The sequence below is a fragment of the Acyrthosiphon pisum genome, chromosome X, assembly GCF_005508785.2.
Source record: "Acyrthosiphon pisum isolate AL4f chromosome X, pea_aphid_22Mar2018_4r6ur, whole genome shotgun sequence".
In the NCBI taxonomy this organism is placed as follows: Eukaryota; Metazoa; Arthropoda; class Insecta; order Hemiptera; family Aphididae; genus Acyrthosiphon; species Acyrthosiphon pisum.
This window is the reverse complement of record NC_042493.1, coordinates 85023784-85031241: the sequence shown is the minus strand read 5'-3', so window position 1 is coordinate 85031241 and position 7458 is coordinate 85023784. Positions and strand designations below refer to the sequence as shown.

The 7458-nt window shown below is 24.7% G+C and overlaps 2 non-coding genes across 2 annotated transcripts; one reads left to right on the top strand and one right to left on the bottom strand.

Annotated features, from left to right (window-relative positions):
* The first annotated feature begins 532 nt into the window (after positions 1 to 532).
* On the top strand, positions 533 to 605 carry TRNAK-UUU. Its single transcript has one exon. It is a non-coding gene; the product is annotated as a tRNA-Lys (tRNA).
* Positions 606 to 6948: 6343 nt separating this feature from the next.
* TRNAK-UUU lies at positions 6949 to 7021 on the bottom strand. The gene has a single exon. It is a non-coding gene; the product is annotated as a tRNA-Lys (tRNA).
* Between the last annotated feature and the right edge of the window lie 437 nt (positions 7022 to 7458).

Here is a 7458-nt window from a genome sequence, read left to right as displayed (position 1 = left end):
CAAGTAAGTAATAGGTAAACAATAAATATAACCTAATAATTGATAAGGATAAATCATATTTTATCACTGCTTATTTTTTATTTTTTTGGAGGGCCCATTTTAGTCTTTGCACACGGGCCTCCAGTGGCCTATTTACGCCACTGGACCCACTTGTAATCTACTGTACAGCAAAGTGACACCCACTTGCCCACGTTTTTTAAAATCAAATACCCTTATTTAATACCATTTTATTTCGAAAAATAATTCTGAGCTGAGATGATATCTAAACTAGGTAGGTAGATTATATCAAAATAATAATATTATAACTATATAGTTTTAGATTATATTATTGATTTTACAATGTAGTTTGTCTTTGTTTTTTTCCTCGTGTCTGTCATTAAATTTTGATATAGTTAAAATGTTTCAGTTTTCTCCAACAGCATCTTTTCTGCTAGATTAGTTGGTTACAATCATTTTTGAACCTATACCTTAAAATTCAAAATCCGGCGCCAGTCTTATTGAATGACACCTAAATAATCAATAATCTTCACAAGCCCGGTTAGCTCAGTCGGTAGAGCATTAGGCTTTTAACCTAAGGGTCCAGGGTTCGAGCCCCTGACCGGGCGGATTTTTTTTGCACTTTTTTTTCAAGTTTTATTTATTTGATATTACGTATTTAATTTAATTTATTAATTATATTTAATTGTACATTTAAATTCAAATATTTTATAATAAATAACAAATTATCAAATTGTCCTAATCTATTCATTTTTAGATTTTTCTTCAATAGACATGATTATTATTAATAAAATATTATCACTTCTTTTGTTACTTTTAGTATGTAGGTTGTATTAACATAGTAGGATAACATAGTTATAACATTTACATATGTATTGTTTAATTTATTCATTCCGACATTGGTGCCATTTTATTATAGGCCACATAATATCATTGATTATAATAACTACCTTTAATATTTGTACAATGGTATGTTGAATTATGGATTGTATTTTAATATTTAAAAAAAAAGTTAGGCTGTGGATACAGCGTCTGTTTTTATTAAGTAGAATATCTTAAAGTAAATGAGAATACATTTAAAATAATTTTAATATTTAAACAAAAACTATTCAACACACGTTTCAGAGATAATAAAATAAAAAGTTCCTCTTGCTCTATAGTTGTTTTAATGGCAATTTAGAAATATAGACTAGGTATAACCTAACCTATCTATATAATATACTCACATTTTTTTTTTGTAGGCATTCAAATTTGTATTTTCGACGAAATTGGTTTTTAATCAACATTTTACGATTTTTCATCTAAAATGATTTTAGTTATGTTGTTGATTTAAAAAAAAAAGTTTGGTGGGGGATACAGTGTACCTATATAATATATATATAATATGATATTGCTTTTACAATAATTGATTTTACTATTAGACATTTATACCATTAAGAATATATCTTAAATAGCATTTTGGACGATTATTATATTAACAAAATATTTTATAATCGTCATGACAAAAATATTTGTTCTTCGAACGCTCGTAAAAATGTAATTTGACCTTTCAGTATGTACAGTTTTTTTTATGTTAAATATTATAGAAAAACTTAAAGGGGATTTTGTATTACATTTTCAAAGTTTAGATATAAATAAAAAATGTTTATGGAATTCTAACTAGAAATAATTTGGCAATTTTCGTTATTTAAATGAATTTTGTTAAATTTTTAACTTAAGATGACGTTATACCCGCATGTGTTGTCTCCGTCTTACACATGCGTATAACATAGCAAATTCTACTAATTGAAAAATACTTAAGTTGAAAATTGAACAAATATTTTTACTATTTATTGAGTACACAGACACACAAAAAAAACATACATAATTATAATCAAAGCTCGTCAATACATTCAACTATTCAAGGCTCCGATCAGAATCTAAAAATTCCAAATAGTATTTAAAAGTGTCAGGAAAAACAAACAAAACATTATAAAGAAAAACTAAGATTTTTGAGGGAAACCAGTTTTTGAAAAATTGATTTTGTTTTTTAGTGTAACTCTAATTTTCATTCAATATTCATTTTATTACTATCATATATATTATGAACAAAATTTAAAAATATGTTGACAGAAATTTGAATTTATTTTAGTTTTTTATCCTATAAATGTCAAAAAAGTTTATTTGTTGGGTAAAAAAGCTTAATAATGTAATACAATAAATTCCTTATAAGTTGTTATAATATCAGTTGCTAAATATTAAAAATCTATATGCACGCACGAATTTAACTATTTTGTTTAGGGCTTGCAAACTTTATAATAATGTTATGCTTTTAACGTAATACTTGACAAAAAACGATTGAAATTTGTAAACCTAATTATAACGGAAATCAATAATCAAAAATAATTAAATACCGCAAAACAAAACATAACGATTAACAAAATATATTATATATCATTAAACAAAACGTAATTTATAGAATTTCATTGAACGGAAAATAACGCAAAACGAAATAATTTAAAATCAATTTATTCAAAAGTTATATTGGTTTCGTAGAAATATTTATTTCATGCATATGGGCATTATAATTGATTATATTATATTCCGTATCCGGGAAATTAAGTGTCTCAAGTGTCTGCATTAATTACTATTAATAAATTTAATAGGTATTAATACTATTTTAAATAACAATAAACGCAAAACTTGGATAACGTTATAATTATGAATAACGGTAGGTAAACGCAAAACTCGTATAACGGTTTAATTCTAAACAACGAAAAATTGTGTAACGTTTTAATTGTAAATAAGTAATAACATAAAACAGAATATTTTTTCAAATGCAAGTCCTGATTTTTTTGTAATTTTACAAATACTTGAGTCTTTTAGAGTACCTACATCATTATATTGTATACAGTACTGTACTCAATGAGATTTTCAAATGCCATATTTTGGCAAAATGAATTTAACCTACTTTAGTACTAATGCATAATAGTAAAATAAATTACTTTATTCGTAATAATATCTTACGATTTACTAAGTAATATTAAAGACTGACATCATCGCTCAGAATTTAATTCTTATACAATGATTATTTATTTTAAATATAACACATCCATTACAGGGACTTTCTCTTCTCAAGACTCTAGACATCTAATGTACATCAGAGCGTTAACCACTTACCTGTTTTTTTTTTTATATTGCTATTGAAGTAACTTATTTCACTATTGATATAACAGTAGTCGATTAAATAAATTTTTTCCAAAAACATAAACATAAATATAAACATTTTCAATTCAAATTTGGGCCTAATTAAATATTTAAACGAAGAACAATGATGTTAGTTATTACGATGAAATTCAAAAATATTATTCGTGGGGACTTCTTTACGTCCTATATCATACATTTTAATATACACAATGATATTTTCAAAAGATTTAGATTAATTTTAAACTATTACCTACCTATTTAAACCTTGAACTTATTTATAATGTTTTATCGAAAAGTGGTATTAACACAAAATAATAACAATAATATAATATGATAGAAATATGCACTATTATAAGAATGATTGAAAAAAGTGTAATTTTAGTGTACCTAACTCTAATTTTCAAAATATTTTGACTTGTTTTAAACTGTTTACGGACACTTTTTATTTAAATTTTTTAGTTACAAAATACAAGGCTCATTGTTTATTGTTCAAATAGCAGTTAAGTCAATTTTATAAAAATAGGAAAGATTTTTTTTATTAGCATTTAAAGTTCAGATTTTTACAACATTTATCAAATTGAAAAGTTACAAACTATTTGGTAATTAAAAATTTATAAAATGTCCAACGTTTATAGCTAAGGATTGGAAATTTAAAACAAGGTTCCACGTAATAGGTTATATATAGAATACTTAATTCACAATAATATTATAATATATGCTTAGTAATATCATGGGCCGTCTGATCGCTCAAAATCGTTTTTCTTATACAATGTATAAATTGTAAATTGTTTATTTTTTTTATATACTTAATAGGAAAGTAGGTATATTATATTTTTAAATCTCTAAAAATTATTAAAAAAGTGATATTTCTACATTTCTGTAAATAATGGAGATGTTTAAGAAAATAATGATTAAACAATATTTTGAATATTGTATCTAGCACAGCATTTGCAAAATTGCAAGTAGGTACTTATAAGTTATACCTAAGTACTATAGAGAGATCTATTCCGATTTCCGAAGATATGTAAATAATACATTTTTAATTTAATTTTTACAAACTTACTAGATTAATAAATAACCGTTCTTATTTTCTAATCGTTTGAAGTCTTACCTAATTTCAATATAGTAAGTTTTTACTTTTATTTAAAATAGGTAGGTAATTTATATTTATACTACTTTTTAAAAGCAATGATTATCGGTTTTTTTTTTTGTACACTGGTATTATGGTCGAATAACTGCCATTTAAGATAGGTACATTATAATTTATTTTATATAAGTCTTAAGTCTTAATTACTATTCTTAGTATAGATCTTAGTCCTAACTCTTTTCATATCCATTGACCATTGTTCAAAATTACTTCATATTATAATTTATAATTAAGAATAAACAGCCGTATTTAATTATGCTAGAAATTAAAACGTAATAACTTATTAATGGTATCAATCAATTATTATGTAGATAATAAATTTTATATATTATTTCAGCATAAATTACTCTATATAATCAAATAATGAGACGCCTTTCAATGCCATTACGAAATTTTAAACCGAATGAGATTTTTTCTGACCCCGATAACCCTGCAGAAATGGTAAATCCAATTGCCGGTTCAGGTATATTCAGTAAATGTCATAACTACCTAAGCCAGTGGCGACCTTGAACCTTGCTCATTATATATTACACATTATTATTGTTATTATTATTTTTAACTATAGTTGACTCTTTAAATACTTATGATTATTACGATTAAAAAATAAACAGTGTATAAAATCTCATATAATAATTATTATATTATTTTAAATTTTTTTTAATTAATTGACTCTTTTATAGGTACTTATTATTACAATTAAAAACAGTGTACACAATTTCACACATTTTTTCGGAGATTACTCAGCCAACCTCCACGTGGTGTGTCTTGGGTAATAGGCTGAAGGGACAACTCGAACAACCTAAAAAAATTGGTCAGACTCAACTCTGATAACCCAAAAGTTTTTGAGCGACTTAATTCAATATTATCCTACGAAACTGCTGTAGGTACAACTCATAATTTTCTCTTTGTAAATATTATATTTAAATTCTTATTTTTTTAAATAAGTAGGTAATATGATTTTTTTATCAATATTATTTTATTATTTTATTATTTTTGTGAAATAAAATAAATAAACTTAAATTGTATGTTGAAAAATAATAAATTACCTACACTTTACTTAATATTTCTTTGTTTAATTCGTATAGATATTACACAGAGTTATTCTTTTTATATGAGCATATACACAAACAACAAAACGCCACCGATTTTTACTGCTCCAAAAGGCGGTCATCGATAGAAAAAAATATAAAAATTAAAAAAAATACATCATTGTAAAAAGCAACAAATTAATCACACCGCACAAAATCTCAAATATTTTTTCTTTTCTTTTTAGAATCTGTATGACTTCTGAGTGTAGCGATGATGTATTTATTTTACAATTATGTGACTATATATGAACGTTTTTGTTTGTGTCTGTTAACACTTTTTCTAGTATAAAAAAATATTCTGATGACCAACTTCAATGGAGGTTTTTAGTAGATTTGATTTATGAATTATGGAGGGGTAAAACAGTAAAAATGTAAAGTTCTTTTCATAACAATCGGACAAAACAAAAAAATAATAATTTTAAGATTTTACCGATTATTAATCAGTTATTTAAAAAAAAAGCGGGTAAGTGAGTGTCCCTCTGCTGTACAGTAGGTTACAAGTGGGTCACTTTAGTTTATAGTGTTAAATTTGAAATTCAGTGATATTATAATTTATAACATCATTGTATACGAAAAACTATTCTGAGCGGAGACGGTTTGTCAGCCTATCATATTATATTTATATTACTATCATTAAAACGGTAGTTGGAAAGCTAAATTAACATTATTTGCATATTATCATATTTGTGTATAATAATATACTTTAGGAGTTTCAAGAACCCACGAATAATATTTATAAATTGCAAGAAAATAACTAAAATCGTTATTCTTGGTTATTTAGTATGTAATTTCGTTCAAATTTGAACTTAAAGTACCTACCTAACTATATAAAAAAAAACTGTTTATATATTTTTTTAAATGTTTTGGTTACAGAATTAACTACTTGCCTTCCACTCTTGTATCAAATTCTAAAATCTTAAAGCTATACAAAATCACAAAAACCGTTATAGGTACTTGGTTATAATATGTACTTTTGTCCAAATATGAACTTAATATATTATTTATACAAAATAACTGTATTTATATATTTTTTAGATTTGATGGTTACATATGAATTATTTATGAGAATCCTTGTTTAAATTTTCAATCCTTATTTATAAAAATTGAACATTTTATAATTTTATAACTATAAAATAATTTGAAAATGTTCGAGATTTTTATAAATGTTGTCAAAATGTGAACTTTAATTACTTAAACAAAAATCTTGAGTATTGATTTTTAATATTTTTCAACTGCTATTATACGTTATAACTACTTACGATAAATCTTGTTCTTGTAATATATTTTTAAGTTTTTTCTTCATTGTAAAATCAATACATTTATCGTTCGACTCACAATCTAAAATTATTTTATTTTCAATAAATAACTAGGTATTATATTTGTGAAGAAAAAATAATATACAAGAATATTAAATACATCAGATCAATACTACAATATTTATTGTTATTACATAACATAAATGTGAAATATTTGAATTTAAATCGTAACAATCAAAAAAGATAAAAAAAAAAATGAAAAAAAGAATCATTTCGCCCGGACAGGGACTCGAACCCTGGACCCTTAGGTTAAAAGCCTAATGCTCTACCGACTGAGCTATCCGGGCTCCGAAAGAGTCGTGATATTATAGTTTATATTCAGTACAGGTGCAGGTACAATTATTCTTTACAATTTTTTCGATTTCGGGTTTTAAACAAATATGGTACCGGTTAATGGTTATTTCTCCAAATCTTAAAGTACACATAGACGATAAATACCATATTACTTAGATATAGGTACATATTTATTACATTTTAGTTTCTGAGTGAAGCGTTATGTTTTTACTTTTTCTTATTTTTCTTATTTCTATATACCATCGGTACACGAATTGAATAGTAGAAATATGATCAGATTTCCAACTTTTTACTTTGGGTGTAGTTTCTTGTAAACTGTAACAAATTGGAGTAAAGTAACTATAGCAACATAATCTATTATATCGGTAAAACATAACATTTAAATTTCATAATTGTTTGTTTTCTCAATCCAGGAAAATTTATTTCGGCA